This window comes from Salvelinus namaycush, unplaced genomic scaffold, assembly GCF_016432855.1.
Source record: "Salvelinus namaycush isolate Seneca unplaced genomic scaffold, SaNama_1.0 Scaffold363, whole genome shotgun sequence".
In the NCBI taxonomy this organism is placed as follows: Eukaryota; Metazoa; Chordata; class Actinopteri; order Salmoniformes; family Salmonidae; genus Salvelinus; species Salvelinus namaycush.
The window spans coordinates 135,453-162,942 of NW_024060597.1; the positions used below are offsets into that span (position 1 = coordinate 135,453).

A 27,490-nucleotide genomic window follows, 5' to 3' on the forward strand; every position below is an offset into this window, starting at 1 on the left:
CTCACCCTTGTTCTGAAAGTATTCTTCTGAGGACAGCCAGCCCTGTAGCTCAGGGCTCACGGCGTAGGAATGAAAACAGTGTAGATACCACGATTCGATGGGGGGTGGAGACCGGGTGGTCCGGCTTGAATTCACCCGCTTAGACGCAGCTATTCATCCATAGCATGAGAAGAAAAGGATTCCTTTGTCTTCAACCTCGTGTTGTGTTTTGGGTTCGTTGACTACTCAGACCTTTGCTGCAGCTCGGGTCACTTAGTCTGATATGTTAATTCTTAACTCACATGTCTTATACCCTCGGGTCAGATGTGGGCGTAACCACCTTTAGGGCAATTCTCTGGGCCTACCAAGTTATGAGGCAAGGTCTAGATTTTACTCAAATCCAATTTTAGACAACTAACTTCACATTTCATCTTTACCAAAACATTCTCTTTGATTTGAACATTTTCCACACAACGTACAATGTATAAACATCAAGCATATACTAGGAAAACTCTTAAAGTTACAATGTTTTCATAATGACGTCGTCCTTTAACCTTTAATAACAAAACAAAAATGACATACATTTTCATATTCCATCTATCGTCATTACCACCATTGTGGCTGACGGAAACCATTGTTCCAAAGTCCATTTATTCCATGTTTAATGTTCTGAGGCCGGTTCTCCATAGTGAGAGGACAAAAGAATTTTGTCTGTTGCCTAAGATTTACAATGGGTGTGAGGGGTCAAAAACCCCCCACATCTTCATACCCCTAGATCTCTCCTAAGTTGGGGGTGAGAGATAATCGGTACGGTCATGACACCTCATACAAGGCAGCATTATCATGAAGAGGTTTCATTCAGGTCTCTCTTTAAATAAACACTGTCTTTGGCAGGAGGAAAACCAAACTTCGAGGAACCAAAGATGTCCAAACCAGCAAGACGACACCTCTGCTCCCAATGTGGAAAGAGTTTTAACCAGTTAGGAAGCCTGAAAGCTCATGAGCGAATACACACAGGGGAGTTGCCTTACCACTGCTCCCAGTGTGGAACTAGGTTTACCAAATTAGGAAGCCTGAAAAGACATGAGAGGATACACACAGGAGCGAAGCCACACCATTGCGCCCAGTGTGGAAAGAGTTTTAACAAGTTAGGAAACATGAAATCTCATGAGCGAATACACACAGGGGAGAAGCCTTACCACTGCTCCCATTGTGGAAAGCGTTTTAACCATTCAGAAAAGCTGAAAGAACACATGAGACTGCACACAGGGGAGAACCCTTGCAAATGCTCAGACTGTGGGAAGACATATTACTCATCACGGTCACTTAAACGTCATGTGAGAATCCACACGGGAGAATAATTACTTCTCCTCGTGTGTAAATTCATGTTTCACATCACATTGACTTAAAATTCATTAGAGAACATACACAGTGCTCCAATTTATATTGTTGACTGAGAATGTGTTTACTTGTTTTTACCATATTGAATTGTACAAAGTAGTCTTAAACATATATTTGTATGTTTTTACGAGAAAACATGAAGTGAATATGGAGTCTGTCAGTTTGAATATAGAGTAGATCAGATTCCATGTGTTTAAATGGTCCTTTTTTAAACTCTGACTGTGTGTGTGTTTATCTGGGTGTGTCATTCCTCCAGCACTACAGATAGTACAGTGATATTTGGATGTGATGCATTTGCTCCATTGTTTACATTGGGGGGGAAAACAATTGAATCAATTTTAGAATAATGCTGAAATATAACAACATTTGGAAAAGGTGAAGGGGTCTGAATACTTAACGAATGCACGTGTGTGTATACTGAACCAAAATATAAACAACAATTTCAACGATTTACAGTTCATATAAGTCAGTCATTGTAAATAAATAAATTAGGCACTAATCTATGGACTTTACATGACTGGGCAGGGGCGCAGCCATTGGTGGGCCCTGGAGGGCATACGCCCACCCATTGCGGAGCCAGGCCCAGCCAATCAGAATGAGGTTTTCCCCACAAAAGGGCTTCATTACAAAGAGAAATACAAGTCGGGTGGCTGGTCTCAGACAATGTGGAGGTCCTTGGCTGGCGGCGTTATATGTGGTCTGTGGTTGTGAGGCCAGTTGGATGTACTGCCAAATTCTCTAAAACGACGTTGGAGGCGGCTTCTGGTAGAGAATTTAACATTCAATTATCTGGTAACAGCTCCAGTGGATATTCCTGCAGTCAGCATACCAATTGCACACTCCCTCAAAACTTGAGACATCTGTGGCATTGTGTTGTGATAAAACTGCACATTTTAGTGGCCTTTTATTGTCCCCAGCACAAGGTGCACCTGTGTAATGATCATGCTGTTCAGTCAGCTTCTTGATATGCCACACCTGTCAGGTGGATGAATTATCTTGGCAAAGAATAAATGTTAACCAACAGGGATGTAAAAAATTCTGCAATCTTTTTTTTTAGCTCATGAAACATCCAACACTTTACATGTTGCAATTATATTTTTGTTTATTGTAGTAACTATCAGTTTTAGGAAAAATATTTCAACTTATTTTTTACTTTACTCAATATATGACTTCAGCGATAGTCAACATGTTGAAAACCTGTGAATGTCTAAATAAGAAATTGGGCCATTTAAACAGCAGGTGTCGAACACTTTAGACAACGGGGAGAATTTTTTGATGTGCTTTGTGTCTTCGACGTAAAAACAAGTTTTAGACTTCCACACAAAATTACTTATTTACTTATTTTATGTTTAACCTGTTGAGGATAGAGGGCGCTATTTACACTTTGGGGAAAAGTCGTGCCCAATTTAAACGGCCTCGTACTCTATTCTTGCTCGTACAATATGCATATTATTATTACTATTGGATAGAAAACACTCAAGTTTCTAAAACCGTTTGAATTATATCTGTGAGTAAAACAGAACTCATTTTGCAGCAAACTTCCTGTCAGAAAGTGAAAAATCTCAAATCGAGGCTCTGTTCTAGGGCTTGCCTATAAATGTGCTTGATATATATTAGTATACATGCACTTCATACGCCTTCCACTAGATGTCAACAGGCAGTGAGAGAAGAAATGGAGTGTATAACTTGATCTGAGGTCGAATAAAAGCTCTTGGCATGACGTGACACCAGTTTCCTGTTTTCTGGAGCGCGCGAGAAGGGACCTGGTATTGCCTTCTGAAAAGCTGTCGTTATAGACGACTAATATCTCCGGCTTTGATTTTATTTGATAAATGTGACAATATCATCGTAAAGTATGTTTTTTCAATATAGTTTTATTAGATTATTGAAAATTTTTCGGGACGTTAGGCGTGTTGCTTTGTCTGCGTTTGTTCACGAAGGAGAGCTTCGCGCCACTTTGCTAGCTTTCCGTGCTAATTGACTGCAGAAGAGGACATTCTAAAACCAAACAACGATTGTTCCCGACAAAGGACCCATTGTACAACATTCTGATGGAAGATCATCAAAAGTAGGACCCATTTTATGATGCTATTTCATATATCTGTCGTACATGTGTACTATTAGTTTGCGCCCAGATTTTGGGCACTCTCGCCATAACGTAAGCTGGATGTCGTAATGAAGTTATTTTTAGAATTCTAACACGGCGATTGCATTAAGAACTAGTGTATCTATAATTTCCTATACAACATGTATTTTTTAGTAACGTTTATGAATAGTTATTTGGTCAGAATAGGTGAGTGTCCTAAAAATATCCGGACTTTCTGGGAAAAAGATGCTACGTTAGCACAATGTATAACCACTGATTTCAGCTCTAAATATGCACATTTTCGAACAAAACATAAGTATGTATAACCTGATGTTATAGGACTGTCATCTGATGAAGCTTGTCGAGGTTAGTCAAAAATTATATATCTTTTGCTGGTTTGTTACGATCGCTAGCTTTTGCTGCTGGTAAATGTCTTGTGTTTCTGGCTATTGTGGTAAGCTAATATAATGCTATATTGTGTTTTCGCTGTAAAACACTTAAAGAATCGGAAATATTGGCTGGATTCACAAGATGTTTGTCTTTAATTTGCTGTACACCATGTATTTTTCATAAATGTTTTATGATGAGTATTTAGGTATTTCAATTTGGTCTCTGAAAAATGTCTGTGCTTTTATATTTGTATTTGGTGGTGAGCTAACATAAATATACGTGGTGTTTTCGCTGTAAAACATTTTAAAAATCGGACATGTTGGCTGGATTCACAAGATGTTTATCTTTCATTAGCTGTATTGGACTTGTTAATGTGTGAAAGTTAAATATTAAAAAAATATATTTTTTGAATTTCGCGCTCTGCCTTTTCAGTGGAATGTGGGAGGAGTGGCGCTAGAGGAACCCCTGTCCTAGACAGGTTAAGGAAGTGTGTAGGTCGCATTCTGTATCATACAGCTATGAAAGTTATATATTTAGAACAGCTATGAAAGTTATATATTTAGAACCACCTGCTCAATTGGAATCCAGCGACGTCTGTGTCCTAGAACTGTTTAGTTTTTTGTGTTCGGACTGGTAAAACAGGATGAGTAAAATAAGTAATGTAAACATATCAGTAATTACCAGGAAGCTCTACATTTATTTTAAAATCACACTAAGATTGTTAAAACTGGCCTCAGGTTATTGAGGGATCTGATTAGGATTTGCCCTCATAGCAAGGTTGGTTTATCATGTGGAGGTTTCATTCAGGTCTCTATTTTTTAAAAACACACTGTCTTTGGCAGGAGAAAGACCAGACTCAGAGGAACCAGAGCCAGGGATGTCCAAACCAGCAAGACGACACCAGTGCTCCCACTGTGGAAAGGGATGGAACCGATTATGGGACCTGAAACAACACAAGAGAATACACACAGGGGAGAAGCCTTACCACTGCTCCCAGTGTGGAAAGCGGTTTAACCAGAAAGGTAATCTGAATGAACATGAGAGAATACACAGAGGGGAGAAGCCTTACCACTGCTCCCAGTGTGGAAAGTGTTTTAAACAGTCAGGGGAGCTGAAACGGCATGAGAGAATACACACAGGGGAGAAGCCTTACCACTGCTCCCAGTGTGGAAAGAGTTTTAACGATTTAGGGAACCTGAATCGACACGAGAGAATACACACAGGGGAGAAGCCTTACCACTGCTCCCAGTGTGGAAAGCGGTTTAACCGGAAAGGTTATCTGAATGAACATGAGAGAATACACAGAGGGGAGAAGCCTTACCACTGCTCCCAGTGTGGAAAGCGGTTTAACCGGAAAGGTCATCTGAATGAACATGAGAGAATACACAGAGGGGAGAAGCCTTACCACTGCTCCCAGTGTGGAAAGTGTTTTAAACAGTCAGGGGAGCTGAAACGGCATGAGAGAATACACAGAGGGGAGAAGCCTTACCACTGCTCCCAGTGTGGAAAGAGTTTTAACGATTTAGTGAACCTGAATCGACACGAGAGAATACACACAGGGGAGAAGCCTTACCACTGCTCCCAGTGTGGAAAGTGTTTTAAACGGTCAGAGGACCTGGAACGACACGAGAGAATACACACAGGGGAGAAGCCTTACCACTGCTCCCAGTGTGGAAAGCGGTTTAACCAGAAAGGTCATCTGAATGAACATGAGAGAATACACAGAGGGGAGAAGCCTTACCACTGCTCCCAGTGTGGAAAGAGTTTTAACGATTTAGGGAACCTGAATCGACACGAGAGAATACACACAGGGGAGAAGCCTTACCACTGCTCCCAGTGTGGAAAGTGTTTTAAACGGTCAGAGGACCTGGAACGACACGAGAGAATACACACAGGGGAGAAGCCTTACCACTGCTCCCAGTGTGGAAAGAGTTTTAACGATTTAGGGAACCTGAATCGACACGAGAGAATACACACAGGGGAGAAGGCTTACCACGAGAGAATACACACAGGGGAGAAGGCTTACTACTGCTCCCAGTGTGGAAAGGGTTTTGACGAGCCGGGGGAGCTGAAATGGCATGAGAGAATACACACAGGGGACTTGCTGTCTTATATTGTTGACTGATAATGATTACCTGTTTTTACCATATGAACTTGAATTGTACAAAGTATACTAAAACATATATTTGTATGTTTTTATTAGAAAACATGAATTGAATATGGAGTTTGAATATAGAGTAGGTCAGATTCCTTCTGTTTTAAATGGTCCTTTTTTAAACTCTGACACTGTGTGTGTGTTTATCTGTGTGTCATTCCTCCAGCACTGCAGATAATCAAGTGATATTTGGATGTGATGCATTTGTTCCGTTGTTTACATTTGCAATGTTGGCCCACTGATGATTTAATGAAATGAAAATGTTCACAGACTCTGTAATGCAAAATGTTAATTGTATGTGTCCACATATCTGAGTATGTGACTAACCTTGTGAAACTGTCCTATTATAATCTGGTGGATGAATCAGAATTAGTTGGGTAACATAGATAATTAAGATCTCTTATCTGCATAATATGCTGATGTGATATACTTGTTATTAGAATGTATCCCTTCGGACTCTGGTGATGGCAGTTGCACTTCTTCCCTCAGCTGGGGCTCAGTCACCTGGGGCCCAGAGAGGGGAGAGGTCAGGCTTGTCTTTCACATGTCCCTGGTGCTATGCAGAATATCAGGAAGGGAAGAGGACAGGAGGGAACATTGTCTTCATATGTGAATGTATCTGTTAAACTATGTGAAGGGATGGTGTGATTAATGGGGAACCACTTACTGGTTTCCACAATGTCTGTGCGCAAGTCACTCCCTCCTTTGGCATTGGGGGGAGGTGTATGGCAGTGTCTGGAACCATTGTATGTCCTCTCTGATGTTGCACTTATCCTGGGATAGTGTATGACCTAGAGGCTCACTCCCCTCAGTGAGCGTGTCCAGGAGTGGGGTCAAGAAGGGGTTTTACTTGAGATGGGGGTATCTAGAGTTGACAATTGAGTTATGCCATTGGATGAGTTGGTGTTTTTGTGCTATGAAGTACCAGGAACGAGATTAGAACCTCGTCTTAGGGACCAAACTGAATGATAAATTATAGCGAATGCTATCTGGCTACGGGATACTCCTTTCTCATTATAAAGTCTCACTTTGTAAACTGTTCCTAATATCTGTGGTTTGTTATGTCGACTAGGGGGGTGGATCTTTGCTATAAAAGATCTCAGTAGCCATTGTGTTGCCACTCTCAACGGTTCATTAGAAATAGTGAATTGTTGAAAGTCATTGCAAAGATCTTATTATTAAAGATGTAGTTTAAGTATAACTCTGATTGGTGTGTGAACTTTGTCTCTCCACATTTGGTAATACAGAAATTAACCACCACAGACTAACCTTGTGAAACTGACCTATTATAATCTCCTGCTCCTGGGAGTATCATCCTGCGTTGCAAACCAGCTGCACCTGCATCCTTGTATGAATAAAGTTCCTCCCAGGAACAGGAAACTATAAAGATATGTGCTCATCACCCAATGCTTCAGGAATTCAAACTGTCTACACTGCGCTGTGTAACTGTTATTCTCTCTGAGCTCAGAAATAAAGAATCTTGGTTTGACTTGGACTCCAGCAGATCCTTATTTGTCAAATGGCAACCAAGCATCAATCATCATGTCACCAGAATAAGACCATCCAAATGTATTGGAAAGGAGCATCAAGCTCATCACATGCAGTTTCACCACCCTGTGAAGTTCATTACTTATTTCATCTGTAGCCTAATAAACTACATGGTTTCCCAAGTCGTAGAGGGAGGACCACACAACATATCATCACTTGACTCCAAGTTAACTAAGATGTGATGTTTATTATATACATATTTGCTCATAAAGGAGTTTCCACCTCCATTTCTCACTTATACATTTTTACTGACACAAAAAGACCCCACCATGTCAAACGAACTAACATCTGTCTGCATTTATAAAAGTGTACAGGCATATCCTGTTTCCATCAGCCCCGTCATTACTTTAGAAATGGTTGGATCAATATCCACCTTCATGATATGGATGAAGCCTGATTTGGAATGTCTGAGTAGTTCTGATGTCATAATACACTCCTGTGATAATCAAGTGATATTTGGAATGTCTGAGTAGTTCTATCTGATGTCATAATACACCCCTCTGATAATCAAGTGATATTTAGAATGTCTGAGTAGTTCTTGCTGGCTTCATAGTTTACTCCTCTGATAATCAAGTGATATTTACATGTGATACATTTGCTCCATTGTTTCCATTTGACGTCAGGAAGAGAATGGGCTGATCGTGGTGGTACTATTCTATAGGTAAGGCTGTCCAATATGAATGTTCAATACACACAATAGGTTTGATCGGTAGCCAGTTAGCTAGCTGCTACGTCTTTGTCCACACAGCAGCTAGCTATCAACAAAGTAAAAATGCCCTCCAGGACTGGTGGTGGCAGCAGTGTACTACAACCACTGTTTACCGGAGCTTCCTGAGGGGGAAAAAATTAGGCTGTATTTTGCTTGATTAACCTTTCATTGCTACCAAACCCGGATCCGGGAGCACCCCCATTACAAAAGCTGACTAGCATAGCCTAGCCTACAGCTACAGGGATATCATATAATAAAATGTTCATGAAATCACAAGTCCAAGACACCAGATGAAAGATACAGATCTTGTGAATCCAGCCATCATTTCTGATTTTTAAAATGTTTTACAGGGAAGACACAATATGTAAATCTATTAGCTAACCACCATAGCAAAAGACACAACTTTTTTTTACTCCACCAGTTTTTTACTCCATCAGTAGCTATCACTAATTCGACTAAATAAAGATATATATAGCCACTAACCAAGAAACAACTTCATAAGATGACAGTCTGATAACATATTTATGGTATAGCATATGTTTTTTTAGAAAAATGTGCATTTTTCAGGTATAAATCACAGTTCTACATTGCAGCTGCAATCTGAAATAGCGTTGGAAGCAGCCGGAATAATTACAGAGACCGACGTCAATTACCAAAATACTCATCCTAAAACATTTCTTAAAAATACACAGCGTACAGTATTTGAAAGACACAGATCTTGTGAATCCAGGCAATATTTCAGATTTTCTAAGTGTTTTACAGCGAAAACACAATAAATCGTTATATTAGCATACCACATGTGCAAACATTACCCCAGCATTGAATCATGGCAAAAAGACCGATAACTTTATCGCCACCAAAATATATTAATTTTTTCACTAACCTTCTCAGAATTCTTCCGATGACACTCCTGTAACATCATATTACAACATACATATAGAGTTTGTTCGAAAATGTGCATATTTAGCCACAAAAATCGTGGTTATACAATGAGAAAAGTAGCTAAACTGGGCAGAAAATGTCGGGCGCCATCTTGGAGAGTGACTTAGTCTAATCATTAAATAATCATAAACTTGACTAAAAAATACAGCGTGGACAGCATTTGAAAGACAAATTAGTTCTTAATGCAATCGCTGAATTACATTTTTAAAATTAACCTTACTGCGCAATACAAGTTGCGCCAAAGCGAAGCTACCCCAAAAAAAATGCCAGCTTATGCGTTTAACATTTTTCAACAGAACAACGATTTATCAGCATAAATAGTTCTTACTGTTAGCTGAGCTTCCATCAGAATCTTGGGCAATGTGTCCTTTCTCCGGTCTAATCGTCTTTTGGTCGAAAGATGTCCTCTTGTCCGGTCGAAATGCCCACTAACGTTCGGCATGTACAGGCAAAGTGTCCAACTCTTGAAAGTGCGTCAGAAAGAAATGCCAGAAAATCGCAATAAACTGATATAAACTGAAATAATTCGGTTCAAAATAACAAGATTATGATGTCTTCAAAGCTTATATCGAATAAAAACATGACCGGAATTATCTAAGGAGCTAAAACCAGAGCTTCCACAACGATAGGCAAAGCTCCTCTTTGCGCCAGAGCGAAGATCCAAAAGAATGGCCACCGTGATTCCAATCACTTTACAACCTTTGGGAATGACGCAGAAAGTCCATTTCAAGTCTCCCTATTCGCTGACACCCAGGGGAAGGCGTATGCAGTGCATCTCAACCAATAGAGGACAGGCAAATTAAAATACAGATCTCAGAACAGCCAGTACAATTCTGAATTCTGACATACACATAGGAAAATTGCTCTAAGTCGAGTTCTGTTTCACCCACAGACATAATTCAAACGGTTTTAGAAACTAGAGAGTGTTTTCTATCCAATAGTAATAATAATATGCATATTGTACGAGCAAGAATTGAGTACGAGGCAGTTTAATTTGGAGACGAATTTGGACTATGTCGAAATGGCACCCCCCTAGTGGCAAGAAGTTAACCATCCAAAATGTTATGTGAGTAAAGTCATACCTTATAAAAAAAACTCACAACAGGTGTGATGGAAACAGGTTCTCAGAAGACTGAGGTGGGTTTTCCTCAAACTTTTTACCTGGGCTTTGCTCCTTTCATATTTATTTTGATCCTGACAAACTCCCCAGTCCCTGCTGGTGACAAGCATACCCATAACATGATGCTGCCACCACAATGCTTATTGTGTGGTTAATGTGTGGTCTATCTCCAGGTCATCAGACTGATAAATAGTCACCTCTAGCCAGCCTCCGCACAGTATCCTGCCCTGAACTTTAGTCACTGTTACACTGCCGTCTACCACCCAGTACTCCACCCTGTATTCTAGTCAAGGCTCATCCTATATAACTACTACTGTACACACCTTTTCTATTCATATACAGTCCATAATGTCTATGCACACCATCATATACATTGTAAACTAACTGTATATATATTTATATTCCAGACTCTGACATTGCTCGTTCTACTATTTCTATATTTCTTCATCCTTGAAATAAATTGTGGGGATTTGCATGTATTGATTTGTATTGTTAGATATTACAGCACTGTTTCAATACAACAGGGATGACATCAGAGAAATATGTGTATGAGACCAATAACATTTGATTTGATCTGGTCAGAGGTGTGCAGACAACAGATGGTGTTTATGGTGCAGAGGACTGTGGACTCAGTGGAGGACATCCCAGCCACTTGGCAGTGTTGACACTGTTACTTCCTACCTGACTGGTAGTAGGACTTCACTGCTACTTCCTATCTGACTGGTAATAGGACTTCACTGCTACTTCCTATCTGACTGGTAATAGGACTTCACTGCTACTTCCTATCTGACTGGTAATAGGACTTCACTGCTACTTCCTATCTGACTGGTAATAGTACTTCGCTGCTACTTCCTACCTGACTGAAGGCTGTAGGAATGAAGATATACGATAGCATAACTTCCTGTAGGCAGTGTAGCATAACTTCCTGTAGGCAGTGTAGCATAACTTCCTGTAGGCAGTGTAGCATAGCTTCCTTTAGGCAGTGTAGCATAACTTCCTGTGGGCAGTGTAGCAGAACTTCCTGTAGGCAGTGTAGCATAACTTTCTGTAGGCAGTGTAGCAGAACTTCCTGTGACAGTAGTGAAATGAATGACATTGAATGAAAAGGTGTGGCATTTACTTCTGTGTATGTCCAATGTATATTGTGTGATCAAAATCTACTATAGAAATGATAGTTTTCTTAGTTGACCATACTTCAATCAACTTTCCCAGCATGAACAGCAGCCTCAGAACAATTTCGTATTTATAATGACAGCATGGCAAAATGCCTCCTATGGGGCAGTAAACACAGATCTGGTTACTTTGAAATTCTGCCCCTGAACAAGGCAGTTAACTTCTCTTGGGTAGGGGGAAGCATTCGGAATTTTGGATGAAAAGCATGCCCAAATTAAACTGCCAGCTACTCATCCCCAGAAGATATGCATATTATTAGTAGATTTGGATAGAAAAAAACTCTGAAGTTTCTAAAACTGTTTGAATCATGTCTGTGAGTATAACAGAACTTATTTAGCAGGTGAAACCCTGAGGACAAACCATTCAGATTTATTTTTTTGAGGTCACTCTCTTTTCAATGAGATTTCATTGGGACACCAGATTTCGAAGGGACCTTCTTGCAGTTCATACCGCTTCCACTGGATGTCAACAGTCTTTAGAAATTGGTTGAGGTTATTCCTTTGTGTAATGAAGAAGTACGGCCATCTTGAAGGAGGGTCACTCGAAGTGTCCTGTTTGTTAGAAGCGCGTGACCAGAAAGCTAGCTACAGTTGGTTTTAATCCTGTATTGAACACAGATCATCCCGTCTTCAATTTTATCGATTATTTACGTTAAAAAATACCAAAAGGTGTATTACAAAAGTAGTTTGACATTTTTTGCCAAAGTTTACAGGTAACCTTTGAGATATTTTGTAGTCACGTTTCACAAATTGGAACCGGTATTTTTCTGGATCAAACGCGCCAAATAAATTGACATTTTGGATATATATCGATGGAATTAATCGAAAAAAAGGACCATTTGTGATGTTTATGGGACATATTGGAGTGCCAACAACAGAAGCTCGTCAAAGGTAACATGAATTATATTTTTATTTCTGCGTTTTGTGTCGCGCCTACAGGGTTGAATTATGCTTCTCTTTCTTTGTTTACAATGGTGCTATCCTCAGACAATAGCATTGTTTGCTTTCGCCGAAAAGCCTATTTGAATTCTGACATGTTGGCTGGATTCACAACCAGTGTAGCTTTAATTTGGTATCTTTCATGTGTGATTTAATGATAGTTAGATTTTTATAGTAATTCGCTCTGCATTTTCTCTGGCTTTGGCCAAGTGAGACAGTAGCGTCCCGCCTAAACTCAGATTTTTGGATATAAATATGAACTTTACCGAACAAAACATACATGTATTGTGTAACATTAAGTCCTATGAGTGTCATCTGATGAAGATCATCAAAGGTTAGAGATTAAAACCTCTAAGAACTACCCCCCCCCCCCTTCTTTCAATTTCCACCTGAAGACATACCCAAATCTAACTGTCTCTAGCTCAGGCCCAGGAGCAAGGATATGCATATTCTTGGTACCATTTGAAAGAAAACACTCTGAAGTTTGTGTAAATGTGAATTAAATGTAGGAGAATATAACACAATAGATCTGGTTTAGATAATACAATGAAAAAAACAATACGTTTTTTCTTTTTAATTGTTGTATCATCATCTTTAAAATGAACAAGATGTTTTCCACTGAAATTGTCCCCATATTCATAAGGCAACAGTACTTGTGCAAAGTTTCAGAATGATAACTTCCAAAATGAGTGTGCTACATGACATTTATCATGAGGTCACCCAGGTGTCCCACACATGTAGCCCAAATGTACCCAAGTGGCCAAATTGGTGAAGGTATACATTTTGAAACAAATAACTATATACAAAATACCAAAATGGTATTCTAACACCCCCCCCCCCCCCCCCCAAAAAAGTTTAGATTTTTTTTTTTAACAAAATAACATGGGTAACTATTTACACACTTTCAATATTTGGAAGACCCTCAGTCCTCTATCAAATCAAATATATTTACATAGCCCTTCCTACATCAGCTAATATCTCAATGTGCTGTACAGAAACCCGGCCTAAAACCCCAAACAGCAAGCAATGCAGGTGTAGAAGCACGGTGGCTAGGAAAAACTCCCTAGAAAGGCAAAACCTAGGAAGAAACCTAGAGAGGAACCAGGCTATGAGGGGTGGCCAGTCCTCTTCTGGCTGTGCCGGGTGGAGATCACAGTGGTTGTAGAGGGTGCAACAGGACAGCACCTCAAGAGTAAAAATGAACAGTTTAGGGTTCCCATAGCCGCAGGCAGAACAGTTGAAACTGGAACAGCAGCAAGGCCGGGTGGACTGGGGACAGCAAGGAGTCATCATTCCAGGGGGTCCTGACGCATGGTCCTGGGGCTCAGGTCCTCAGAGAAAGAAGGAGAGAAAGAGAGAGCATACTTAAATTCACACAGGACACCGGATAAGACAGTAAAAGTACTCCAGATATAACAAACTGACCCTAGCCCCCCGACACAAACTACTGCAGCATAAATACTGGAGGCAGAGACAGGAGGGGGTCATGAGACACTGTGGCCCCATCCGATGAGACCCCCGGACAGGGCCAAACAGGAAGGATATAACCCCACCCACTTTGCCAAAGCTCTACACAATATTCTGCTGCTGATGCCAGATGCCATAGCAGTCTCTTTCTGATGTAAAGCAGAGGGTCACCGAGCATGTGGTGCATGTGATGGGGGACTTCATCTTGCAAACAACACAGCAACGCCTCCACGCTGTGCCCTTTTGGCCCTTAGGGACATCCATGCCTGCACAAATATATTTGGGCAGATGAACACTTGTGGCAGGAGCAGAAGGGACAGGGTGTGGTGCAGTGGTGCTGTAGCCAGCAAGCTCCTTGATGAGCTGCTCTCTGAAGGCTTTCTGTGAGAGGAAGGGCTTTCCACAGCTCTTAGCCATTTCCTTGTGTAGGATGAATGCATTCACCACAGCAATGTCGACGAAATGATAGAAGAAGGTCTTGTACCATTTCATTGTCTTATGCAGAACATTGTAATAGCCTATCAGCGCATCTGATAGGTCCACACCTCCCATGCTCTTGTTGTAGTCCTTTACTGCAGCTGGAATGGGGACATTTTTGGTGGTCCATACCCCGGCACCATCCTTGACACGTCTGACCACATGATCCCCACTGAAGGACTTGTGGATTGTTGTGCACATCACCACCTCTCTGGTATCCATCCACTTTACAAAAAGCAGGTCATCTTCACGGATCCATCGCATGGTCCCCCGCTCAGCCCGCTCAGGCATGTCGTTCACCTTCGTCTTCGGAAAGCCCACCCTGTTGGTACGAATGGTGCCACAAGCCCACACTTCCCGCTTCCTAAGGTCTGCAAACAGGGTAGGGCTTGTGTAGAAGTTATCCACAAACAGTTTGTAGCCCTTCCCTAGCAGTTGAAAATCCAATAACTCCATTACAGAGTCATAGCCAAGTCCCTTACCGGTAGCAAAACTGTTCTTCCCCTCATAGACAAAAAAATTGCATGTGTAGGCACACACAGAATCAGCCAACACAAACAGCTTGTAACCCCACTTGGTTGGTTTGTTTCGCATGTATTGTTTGAGGCCAATTCTGGCCTTTGAGGCTACCATCCTCTCATCGATTGACACGTTCTGGGCTGGCTGAAAGTACGTCTTGCAGGCCTCAACAATGCTGGAGTAGAGAGGTTTTATTTTGCACAGTCTATCAAACGCTGCTGTGCCTCTCTTCTTGTCATTCGCTTCATCAACCTTTGGGTCACTGATATGAAGCGCCTGTGAAAGAACCAGAAACCTTTTGCAGGACATAACAGTCATGGGGAAAGGCAGCTGGTAGAGTGATGACGTTTTCCAGTAGTCCGTCAGGCTTTTCAGCTTCACCATCCCCATGTAGATGACCAGTGAAAGGTAGCAGAAAAAGTCTGACATGGATATGGACTTCCATGCTACCTTTTTGCCTGCCTGCTTCTTCTTCCCATACTTATTCGTGTTAGACACGAGCGAATCTACAACGGATTGTGTGAAAAACAACTGAAAAAGCTGAAGGGGGCTGTAAGTTGTGGTCGAGTTCACCTGAGGTCCTGGCTTCCTTTTCGGCCGAAAAGTTGGTTGGGGTGGCTCCACATCATCTTCTAGGACAGTGTGCCAACGCCCTTCTGTCCCTTTGTTAGCAGGTGGCACACTTCCCCTCTTCCGCTTCTTTGTCGGTGCCTTCACACCTGTAGATGGCCCAGAGACAGCAGGGGTCCAGCTGGATGAACAAGTTGGCGCTGGGGGCTCCCAGTCGGAATCAGTGCCACTGTGAATGAAAATGTTCAGTTAGAATAGTTTCACATATGAGCCCTGTATCAACAGGTATAATAAAAAGATATATAGAGTACAGGGAACATAAAGTGCTGTTCCATTTCACTTTGGCCATTTTGTGGGCCTGCCTCAAATAGGCCATTTCATGTGGGGGTGGGGTGTAGCAACAGACACACGCGCCTCGGCCATGCTCCCTCTAACCTCTAACCGTAATATATAGCCTAATTAGAGAAAGCATGCTGGCTCTGTTGAGATGTATGGGTTTGCTGTTACATTCTACTCCATTCCATTTATATATATATATATATACACACACAAACAAACATAGGCTATGGGTCGTTCACATACATACAAATGTATCCTCACTCACAATGAATAGCCAACGTGTACTTTACACATTTCATTACATTTTTATTGCAAATAAAACGTAAAAACAATCACAAATAATATTTTATATTATTAATTTCAAACAACGGCATTAGCGTGACAAGAACTTACCAGTCCAAAACAATGTCCTCTCCGTTCAAAAAAATAGGCCTCAGTTTCAGAATCATAGGAGTGATCGCTAATGGAGTCTTCCTCAAAAAACAGTTCTGTATCACTTTCACGATCAATTTCCTCAAAAATTTTGTCTACATTCGTATATCTAGTCTTAGATTTAGCTTTCCCTGACTTATTCGCCATGATGTTGGATAAATAAACAGCTGACGATATAAGTTGCCGAAATACTGCTGTGCGTAATAACTTTCCTTCCTTCCAGTTCTAAACGCAAAGGTAAAAGACACTCGTTACGCCTGCGTTTCATGTATGGGTTGGTCTTCAAACAAAGAACCATTTGATAGTGCCATTTACCTCTATTCATTGGCTATCTACCCAGCTAGATTTCAAGACGATGAGTGGTCATTGGGTTAAAATACAGTCAATCAACGAGACAGTGGCCATATAATTGGTGTACAATGAGCTCGTTACTCGTTGTCTTCCAATCGTTTTTTTTGGCTCAATACGTCCCGCGAAATGACCCATCAAGTTTGGTTGCATTACAAACAAACAGTTGATTGCAAGAAAACCAAACATGACTGGATAACGTCAGGTTTAGTCAGTGTATTTAGGTTGGATGTTTCGTCGAAAATTGAATGAAATGAAATTCAACGACATAAGCGTTCACAAAATGTTTCGTGTTAGGCTATAAAAAATGGATTTAACCGAACAAAAGACCATTCAGTTTGTAACAATGAGCCTTGGGATTGCAAACAGAGCAAAATCTTCAAAAGTAAACGATTTATTTCAACGCAATCTGTGATAATGTTACGCTAGTGCTGGTTGAAAAAGTAGTTTGTTATGGAGCGCTGAGCTCAGATAATCGCATCCTATTCTTTCGCAGTAAATCCTTTTTTAAATCTGACAACGCAGTTGGATTAGCAAGATTCACGGCTTTTGAAGCATGTGAGACACTTGTATTTTCAGGAATGTTTAATATGACTATTTGTGGCGATCATCGTATGTTGTCTATTTTCAAACCCGGATCCGGGATCGGTAGTTAAGAGAAGTTAATTTTACCTCTATTTCTGCTTTTTGTTACTCCTCTCTTTGGCTGGAAAAATGGCTGTATTTTTCTGTGACTTGGCTCTAACCTAACATAATCGTTTGGTGTGCTTTCGTCGTAAATCCTTTTTGAAATCGGACATTTTGGCTGGATTTACAACAGGTGTATCTTTAAAATGGTGTGAAATACTTGTATGTTTGAGGAATTTAAATTATGGGATTTCTGTTTTGAATTTGGCGACCGGCAGTTTCACTGGCTGTTGACGAGGCCCACATACCCTAGTGAGGTTAACAAGAAATTTGTGGAGTGGTTGAAAAACGAGTTATAATGACTCCAACCTAAGTGTATGTAAACTTCGACTGTGTGTATAAATATATATATATATATATAAAATATATATATATAATATCAAATGAATATGCGACCATTTAAACAACTGCATTAGCATGAGAAGCAAAAACCTATTTTACTTACTGGTCTAAAAGTGGATCTTTTCCTTCCAAAAACATTTCTTCCGCGCTGGAATCATAACTGTGGTCACTCACAGAGTCCTCATCCATTCCTTCTGTGTCACTCTCCTGGTCAATGTCTGCAATAATATCATCAAAATGTTTATACTTGGACTGAGATTGAGCTTTTCCACTCTTAGTAGCCATGTTTAACTTTTTCAGATTTGAGAAGTTTGTAGAAGAGAAGGAACTGCTGTGAAACGTAAACTACAGTGCGTCCTGTTTCCTTTCACCAGAGAATGAACTCTGTTGTGCACAGCTCTAGCATGATGGCTGTTTGTCCTACAAACGGCATTCACATACTGCTGGAAAGCCCAGCTCATTGGCTATCTAGCTAGGTTTCAAAACGATAGGTGGTCATTGGACCAAGACCCTTCATGGGCTAATTCAGGTGTTGTATAGCCAATACATCATGTAGAATGATGAAACGAGTTTGGTTGCCTTCTAGAGTGTCTGAAGATTGCACAGAAACCGAACTTGACCATGTTAAACAATGTTAGATTTCTAACAAAATTAGATTTCATAAAATTGTTTTGTTGCAAGTTGAGTCGGAATTCATGCAGAATGCTGTTTACAACATGGATGGTGTGAGGATATACAATACCATTCAAGAGTTCGGGGTCACTTAGAAATGTCCTTGTTTTTGAAAGAAAAGCTGTTTTTTTGTCCATTTAAAATAACATCAAATTGATCATATACACAGTGTAGACATTGTTAATGTTGTAAATGACTATTGTAGCTGGAAATGGCTGATTATCTACATAGGCGTACAGAGGCCCATTATCAGCAACCATCACTCCTGTGTTCCAATGGCACGTTGTGTTACCTAATCCAAGTTAATCATTTTAAAAGGCTAATTGATCCATTTTGAGCCTGTAATCAAACCCACAAATGCTGATGCTCTAGACACTCAACTGGTCTAAAGAAGGCCAGTTTTATTGCTTCTTTAAATCAGCATAACAGTTTTCAGCTGTGCTAACATAATTGCAAAAGGGTTTTCTAATGATCAATTAGCCTTTTAAAATTATAAACTTGTATTAGGTAACACAAAGTGCCATTGGAACACAGGAGTGATGGTTGCTGATAATGGGCCTCTGTACGCCTATGTAGATATTCCATAAAACAATCTGCCATTTCCAGCTACAACAGTCCTTTACAACATTAACAATGTTTACACTGTATTTCTGATCAATTTGATGTTATTTTATTGGACAAAAAAATTGCTTTTCTTTCAAAAATAAGGACATTTCTAATTGACCCCAAACTTTTCAACGGTAGTGTATATATAGAAATACACATTTAAAATTTGCACCAATTGATTGGTCGAAAGAACAGGTGACTAAGTCAAACAAGATGTTTATTAGTCTGTGACAGCCCTACTAGTAAAAGATACCAGTCCATCTTCATGTCAACTAACACAACTCTGCTGGTTGTCCTGGTAACAGATACCAGTGGGCAGATCTATTGTATTTGTTCAAACTAAACTACAGCACTTACTTTGATATGTCAAATCTGATCCTTTCTTCTCTTCTCCTCCTCTCACAGTTCCACTCAGCCCTGTTGTTTTCCTGCAGTCCACCAGCAGCACAGACAACCTCTTCATACCCAGCAGTAAGGCGCTACCGGGAGAGGCATGACACGGGGACTCCGGGAGAGAGGAAGGGCAAGCGTTGTCCTGGTAACCATAGAGGAGACACAGACACATATCATTATGGATGCTTATGTCACTGTTGACATAAAGTGCTTTACAGAAACCCAGCCCAGACCCCGATAGAGCAAGCTGTATACTAGACCAAACCAAGCTGTACCATCTGATGTTCTGATCTGGAGAGACTCTTCTCTGCCTCATCAGCATCAGGATGTTGTTGAGGCTCCCCAGAGGATCCAAGATAGTCATGTCTCTCTCCTGTGTGAATGAGAACATCAAACAGATGGTAAACTTATGAACTTCTATTGCAATTACAGAGTGTTACAAGAGGCATGAATATATGTCTAAAAAGGGCCTAAATTAGACACTTTAATTATGCTTTTTTGTGTGATCAGTGGTATAAAGTACTTAAGTAAAAAATACTTTTAAGTACGATTTAAGTAGTTTCAGTTTTTCAGGGAATCTGTACTTTACTATTTTTGACTTTTACTTCACTATATTCCTAAAGAAAATGATGTACTTTTTACTCCATACATTTTCCCTGACACCCAAAAGTACTCATTACATTTTGAAGGCTTAGCTGGACAGGAAAATGGTCCAATTCACGCACTAATCAAGAGAACATCCCTGGTAATCATCACTGCCTCTGATCTGGCAGACTCACTAAACACACGTTTCAATTGTAGATTGTCTGAGAGTTGGAGTGTGTCCCTGGCTATACGTAAATAAAAAGAAATAAGAAAAAAAATAAAATGGCACCATCTGGTTTGCTTAATATAAGGAATTTGAAATTAGTTATATACTTTTACTTTTGATACTAAAGTATATTTTAGACTTTTACTCAGGAAGTATTTTACTAGGTGACTCACTTTTACTTGAGTAATTTTCTATTCAGGTATCTTTACTTTTACTCAAGTATGACAATTGCGTACTTTTCCCACCACTGTGATGCAAATGTTAAAGGGCCGTTCCACAAAATGGGTTCATTTTGGGTCCCTCTGATATTTTAAGTAGAAATGATGCACTGTATATTATATTTTAAAAGCCTGTTAATTAGAATAAGTGCACTTTAATATAGACCATAGAGAATTCAATAAATACAATTTTTAAGTGCACAAAATATATGTACCAATGGCAGATTGCCCCTTAAACAATTCCTACAGTACTGAACAACATATCAAAGTGCAGGTATTCAGTAGAATGCCCCTTAAAAAACACAGTTCAACAACTGCATAGTTTGTGTCCCTGTTTTTAAGACAGTACTCACTGGTGTTAATCGGAACTTCAGTCTCCTTCTCTTTAATTGAGATATCCTCCTCTTTTACTCGAAAAGGTTCTTCCTCTTCTTTTAATTTTACGGCATCTTCCTCCTTTTTGATTCTGAAAGCTTCTACCTCTTTTTCCACTTTGACAACCTCTTTCCCATCTTCCTCTTTCACTGTAATATCATCCTCTTGTTTCTCCATTTTCATTCTTCAAGCCTCTTTGCCTCCTTTCACCAGTTTCTTTCTCCGTCTAGATTTGTGCGTTTATGCTCCGGGAAATTAACCTAGTGTAGTATCAATGTAACACATTGCTAATTTAACAAGCAAATTACGTGTATAAATGAACCAGTAGATAGGTAAACAGAATTATGTTCGAAACACTAAGAGTAATATACACAAGAATGGTCTAAAGAGTTTTAGGTACGCTAGCAAAGCACCGCGTGGTTAAACCAGAAGCCTTTTGTCGCTGTTGAAGAAGCCTCCTGTCCCGTCCACTAGATTATACGTCACGCAAGAAGCATCACCTGAAAGACTCCCGTCACCTTCTGCTGGCTGGAGTGGGTAACTCAGTTTGGAAACAATAGTTACTACACTTTTGTACTGGAAAGAACGTCATAATAATTTAACAATAAGCTGACATATTTTCTCTTACGTCTTACAAATAATACCGTCCTGCATACAGACGTAGAAGCTTAATAGTGTAATAATAATAGCGACCCTGGATTTATAATCGCGGAAATCAACCCTGCCACACGAGCATGCTTTTGCGGCACAGTCGATAGCGCGCCGGACCTCGGACTAGAAGGTCGAGGGTTCGAGACCTGCTCCCTACTGTTTCATTACAATATGAATATGTAAATGTTGAATAAATACTTATATGATTAGGTAGTGTTTTAATACACATTTGCTCTGTTCATTTTTTACATTCGTTTTTATTTAGATGTGGGTACTATTCCCTTAAAGCTACGCTCTTTAAGATACAAATCATCCTGTAAACCAGGGGTGGGCAACTCCAGTCCTCGGGGCCTGATTGATGTCACACTTTTTCTCCCTCCCTAGCAAACACAGCTGATTAATAAAACTGCATTCTAAACTGAAGATCATGATTAGGTGATTATTGGAGTCAGGTGTGTTAGCTGGGGCTGGGGCAAAACTGTGACACTAATCAGGCCCTCGAGGACTGGAATTTCCCAACCCCGCTGTAAACAATAGAGCAAATGCGTCACATTCAAATAGCACTTGATTATCTGTAGTGCTTTACACTGAGTCTACAAAACATTAAGAACACCTGCTCCTTCCATGACATAAACTGACCAGGTGAATACAGGCTAAAGCTATGATCCCTTATTGATGTCACTAGTTAAATCCACTTCAATCAGTGTAGATGAAGGGGAGGAGATGGGTTAAATAAGGATTTTTAAGCCTTGAGACAAATGAGACATGGATTGTGTATGTGTATCATTCAGAGGGTGAATGGGGAAGACAAAATATTTAAGTGTCTTTGAACGGGGGATGGTAGTAGGTGCCAGGTGCACCGGTTTGTGTCAAGAACTGCAAAGTTGCTGGGTTTTTCCAGCTCAACAGTTTCCCATGTGTACTAAGAGTAGTCCACCATCCTAACAGTGCCGTTTAAGATGGGGCAGAACGATTTGTTTTTTTATGAGCATGGCCTTATTTCTATTACAGCATATTAGATGACTGTCATTCATATTCCGTTCACCCTGTTCAATGTAACAGCAATAGGTTTCGGCTAATACATGATACTAGAATTTTCCCTATACCCATCATGAGGTTGCTACAACCTGCCTATGAATTAAAGTTTAGAACGTAGGTGCACACAGGTCGAGATAGGTTTTTTAGGTGACAGACAGTGACACATGGACAGACAGTCGTGAAGACATCACCAACTAATTATCATGGTCCAAACACACCAAGACAGTCGTGAAGAGGGCACGACAACAAGTTTTCCACCTCGGGAGACTGAAAAGATTTGGCATGGGTCTCCAGATCCTCAAAAAGTTCTACAGCTGCACCATCGAGAGCATCCTGACCGGTTGCATCACCGACTGGTATGGCAACTGCTCGGCATCTGACCGTAATGCACTACAGAGGGTAGTGAACATCACTGGGGCCAAGCTTCCTGCCATCCAGGACAATTATAAAGAAAGCCCCAAAAATTGTCAGATGCTCCAGTCACCCAAGTCATAGACTGTTTTCTCTGCTCCCGCACGTCAAGCGGTACCGGAGCACCAAGTCTAGAACCAAAAGGCTCCTTAACAGCTTCTACCCCCATAAGCCATAAGGCTGCTGAACAATTAATCAAATGGCCACCTGGACTATTTACATTGACCCTCCATTTGTTTTGTACACTGCTGCTACTTGCTGTTTATTATCTATGAAATGTCACTTCACCCCGACCTACATGTATAAATTACCTCGACTAACCTGTACCCCCGCACATTGACTCGGTACCAGTACCCCCTGTATATAGACTTGTTATTGTTATTTTATTGTGTTACTTTTTATTATTTTTTACTTTAGTAAATTTGCTCATTTTCTTAACTCATCTTGAACTGTACTGTTAGTTAAGGGCTTGTAAGTAAACATTTCACTGTGAGGTCTACACTTGTTGTATTCATACCTCTTTAGGGTATGTGGGACGGTAGCGTCCCACCTCTTCAACAGCCAGTGAAACTGCAGAGCGACAAATTCAAAACAAGAGAAATCCCATAATTAAAATTCCTCAAACATACATTTATTTTACACATTTTTAAAGATACACTTGTTGTAAATTCAACCACAGTGTCCGATTTCAAAAAGGCATTATGACGATAGCAAACCAAACGATTATGTTAGGTGAGTGCCTATTCACAAAATAACACAGCCATTTATTATCAGATTTCAAAAAAGCTTTACGGAAAAAGCAAACCATGCAATAATCTGAGGTCGGCGCTCAGAGCCCAATCAAGACAAAAATATATCCGCCATATTGTGCAGTCAACAGAAGTCAGAAATAACATTATAAACATTCACTTACCTTTGATGATCTTCATCAGAATGCACTCCCAAGAATCCCAGTTCCACAATAAATGTTTGTTTTTTTCGATAATGTCTATCATTTATGTCCAAATTCCTCCTTGTTGTTCTAGCGTTTAGTACACTTTCCAAACTCACGACGTGCGGGCAAGTCCAGCGGAAAGTATGGACGAAAGTTTAAAAAGTTATATTACAGTCCATAAAAACATGACAAACGAAGTATTGAATCAATCTTTAGGATGTTTTTAACATAATTCTTCAATAATGTTCCAACCGGAGAATTCCTTTGTCTTCAGAAGTGCGATGGAACAGAGCTCGCTCTCACATGAACGCGCATGGTCAGCGCATGTTCAGCTCATGATAGACCTTACTCAATCCCTTCTCCTTCGGCCCCACTTCACAGTAGAAGCATCAGACAAGGTTCTAAAGACTGTTGACATCTAGTGGAAGCCTTAGGAAGTGCAACATTACCAATATCCCACTGTATCTTCAATAGGAGCTGAGTTGAATATCGACCAACCTCAGATTTCCCACTTCCTGGTTGGATTTCTTCTCAGATTTTTGCCTGCCATATGAGTTCTGTTATACTCACAGACATCATTCAAACAGTTGTAGAAACTTCAGAGTGTTTTCTATCCAAATCTACTAATAATATGCATATCCTAGCTTTTATGGCTGACTAGCAGGCTGTTTACTCTGGGCACGCTTTTCATCCGACGTAAAAATACTGCCCCCTACCCCAAAGAAGTTAAGGGCTTGTAAGTAAGAAATTCACTGTAAGCTCTACACTTGTTGTATTCGGCGCAGTCCTGAGGCATGGTCTTAGGGCTCAGGTCCTCCGAGAGAGAGAAAGAAAGAAAGAAAGAGAGAAAGAGAGAATTAGAGAGAGCATACTTAAATTCACACAGGACACCGGATAAGACAGGAGAAATACTCCAGATATAACAGACTGACCCCAGCCCCCCGACACATAAACTCCTGCAGCATAAATACTGGAGGCTGAGACAGGAGGGGTCAGGAGACACTGTGGTCCCATCCGATGATACCCCTGGACAGGGCCAAACAGGCAGGATATAACCCCACCCACTTTGCCAAAGCACAGCCCCCACGACCCCAAGGGGGATATCTTCAACCACCAATTTACCATCCTGAGATAAGGCCGAGTATAGCCCACAAAGATCTCCGCCACGGCACAACCCATGAAGACGGCTGCACAGTACTGTCTTTTATCGATGGCGGTTATGATATCGTTTAGTACCTTGAGCGTGGCTGAGGTGCACCCATGACCAGCTCAGAAACCGGATTGCACAGCGGAGAAGGTTCATGCTGAAAGAGCTCTGATAGGTTGGAGGATGTCCTCCGGAAGTTGTCATAATTACTGTTTAAGTCTATGGAAGCCTTGAGAACCATAAGCCTCCTAGGTTTTGTATTGAAGTCAATGTACCCAGAGGAGGACGCAAAATAGTATGTTTTATTCAATTATTTTTTTATTCAATTATTTGGTGATGTGATTATATTTAGTATAGTTTTATCCAAAAATTATTTTATTTTAATGTTTTACCAATTTATTTTCTTCTGAAACGCACTGAAAATCCCTTCCCACAATTATGTCATGTTGGCTCGATGTCCTTTGGGTGCAGTGGAGGCTTCTCAGAGGAGGAAGGGGAAGACCATCCTTCTCTGAGGAGCCTTCACTGCACCCAAAGGACATCCAGCCAACATGACACAATTGTGGGAAGCATTGGAGTCAACATGTGCCAGCATCCCTGTGGAAGGCTTTGGACACTTTGAAGAGTTCATGCCCCGACAAATTGAGGCTCTTCTGAGGGAAAAGGAGGAGGTTCCTAGTCCTTATTAGGACGTTTATTTCTCTCCAAATGTTTGGTATGATCAGTGTACATATATATATAAAGAAAATATTGCATGACCAAAAGCACAATTCTATTTTTGTAAAAATGAGACAAGTGTACGAGCATATGTGTGTTCTCTCAAGAACTTTAAGTAGCCTGTATTTGATGTGATATACTCCTTTCGAGACAGGATTGTGTCACGGCATAGATCTGGGGAAGTGTACCAAAACATTTCTGCAGCATTGAAGGTCCCCATCATCTTAAAAGGAAGAAGTTTGAAACCACCAAGACCCTTCCTACTGCTGGCTGCCCGGCCAAACTGAGCAATCGGGGGAGAAGGGCCTTGGTCAGGAAGGTAACCAAGAACCCAATGGTCACTCTGACAGAGCTCCTCTGTGGAGATGGGAGAACCTTCCAGAAGGACAACCATCTCTGCATCACTCCACCAAGCAGGACGTTATGGTAGAGTTGCCAGACGGAAGCCACTCCTCAGTAAAAGGCACATGAAAGCCAGCTTGGAGTTTGCCAAAAGGCACCTAAAGGACTATCAGATCATGAGTAACAAAATTCTCTGGTCTGATGAATGCCAAGGGTCACGTCTGGAGGAAACCTGGCACCATTCCTACGGTGAAGCATGGGGTTGGCAGCATCATGCTGTGGGGATGTTTTTCAGCGGCATGGACTGGGAGACTCGTCAGGATCGAGGGAACGATGAAAGGAGCAAAATACAGAGAGATCATTTTTGAAAACTTGCTCCAGAGCACACAGGACCTCAGACTGGGGCAAAGGTTAACCTTCCAATAGGACAACGACCCTACGCACAAAGCCAAGACAATGCAGGAGTGGCTTTGGGAGATGTCTCTGAATGTCCTTGAGGGGCCCAGCCAGAGCCCAGATTTGAACCCGATTTATCATCTCCGGAGAGACCTGAAAATAGCTTTGTAGTGACACTCCCCATCCAACCTGACAGAGTTTGAGAGGATCTGCAGAGAAGAATGGGAGAAACATGAGGCTCCTGCTGCTGCTGTCCTCAAGGGCCAATTGACAGATTTTTCACCTAGTTGTCTTTGGGATTCAAACCAGAGATCTTTCGGTTACTGGCCCAACACTAGTAACCACTAGGCTACCTGCAGCAGGAGCCCCATGTTGACAGGAGAGCCCACCTTTATTTTTCCCTCATTATGAACATTCATATTGGTCAACAGTCAACCTATTGTGTGTATTGAACATTCATATTGGACTGTAGCAGCTAGCTAACTGGCTACTGATCAACCTATTGTGTGGATTGAACATTCATATTGGACTGTAGCAGCTAGCTATCTGGCTACCGATCAACCTATTGTGTGGATTGAACATTCATATTGGACAGCCTTACCTGTATAGTAGCACCACCACCCATCAGCCCATTCTCTTCTTGACGTCAAAGCTGCAGTGTATTGTTGGTATAGTTTTTGATTAATAATAATTCAAATAGTGAAAATAGAAGTGTACAATTTATATATATATATATATTTAATCAACTTTAAGATACTGTTTGCCTCTATGCAGATGTAGAAGCTGAATAGGAATATACATTATCAATAAATAGTTGATTGTTCTTTTTTCACATCATACTAAGAATACTGAGCCACAACCTGTAAATGTGACCATACTATTCCTTTAAAGCCACACTCAGATGTCACCATACTATTCCTTTAAAGCCCCTCTGTCAGATATAAATCATAAGAGTGGGAAACCAACTGACATGGAAACAATGGAGCAAATGGATCACTATCAGAGTGTATTATGACATCATATAGAACTACTCAGACATTCCAAATCAGGCTTCATCCATATCATGAAGGTGGATATTGATCCAACCATTTTAAAAGTAATGACTGGGCTGACGGAAACAGGATATACCTGTACAATTTTATTAATGCAGACAGACA

At 40.7% G+C, this 27,490-nt stretch overlaps 1 pseudogene; it reads left to right on the forward strand.

The window, feature by feature from the left end:
• Positions 1 to 27,490, forward strand: part of LOC120040565 — a 90,164-nt pseudogene that overhangs the window by 11,082 nt on the left and 51,592 nt on the right.